Source organism: Zerene cesonia, chromosome 6 (assembly GCF_012273895.1).
Source record: "Zerene cesonia ecotype Mississippi chromosome 6, Zerene_cesonia_1.1, whole genome shotgun sequence".
Lineage (NCBI taxonomy): Eukaryota > Metazoa > Arthropoda > Insecta > Lepidoptera > Pieridae > Zerene > Zerene cesonia.
In genome coordinates this window covers 2,003,927-2,004,660 of record NC_052107.1, presented here as the reverse complement: position 1 = coordinate 2,004,660, position 734 = coordinate 2,003,927, and positions in this window count along the sequence as shown.

Genomic DNA, 734 nt, shown 5'->3' with positions numbered 1-734 from the left:
TGAGGTGTCAACGTCACATTTAATGTCATCAATGTCAACTTCGAATCCAATAACTTTTTTTCTTCCATAATGGCGATAAGAATCCCATAACTACAACGTGAAAGCTTTAAGACATATTATAATATCTTGCAACCACCAAGCTAAATGTTTTTCTTTATCATTTTGCCATCAGTATGGAATTTCGTTTCTTGCAATAGTTTTTTTTATGAATTTTGTGTTTCTTCATTATAATTTACAAATACAAATGGCGCCAAATTGAAGAGTTTTAACAATGTTCTATTTTTGAAATATTTTCTGTTACTTTAACTTATGTATGAAAAGAAACGGAAAAGCATTAGCAACCAATTTAAAAAAAAGTTGGTGGTTATCATTCGTTTGACTTTGTCTAGACCATTTAAATTTGGTCTAGTTATGACAATTAAAAGGTGGGTTGATACTTTTTCAATAATAATTGTTCTATAATACTATGAAAATTCTTTTAATCGTTTTATTTCTTCTGCAAAAAACTTAAAACATGTACACATTTTATATCGGTCTGATTATTATTATTGTTGTAATAATGTGCATGACCTCAGAAATAAAATATTACGACTTTAGGAAAAATGCTTTAAAGATAAGTACATAATTGCATTGATTCATTGATAATATATATGCGGCATATTTACCTTAAAGATTATTGAAATTATCAAAACCTGAATTACTTATTGCTATTGGTGCCATAAATATTATTTTTT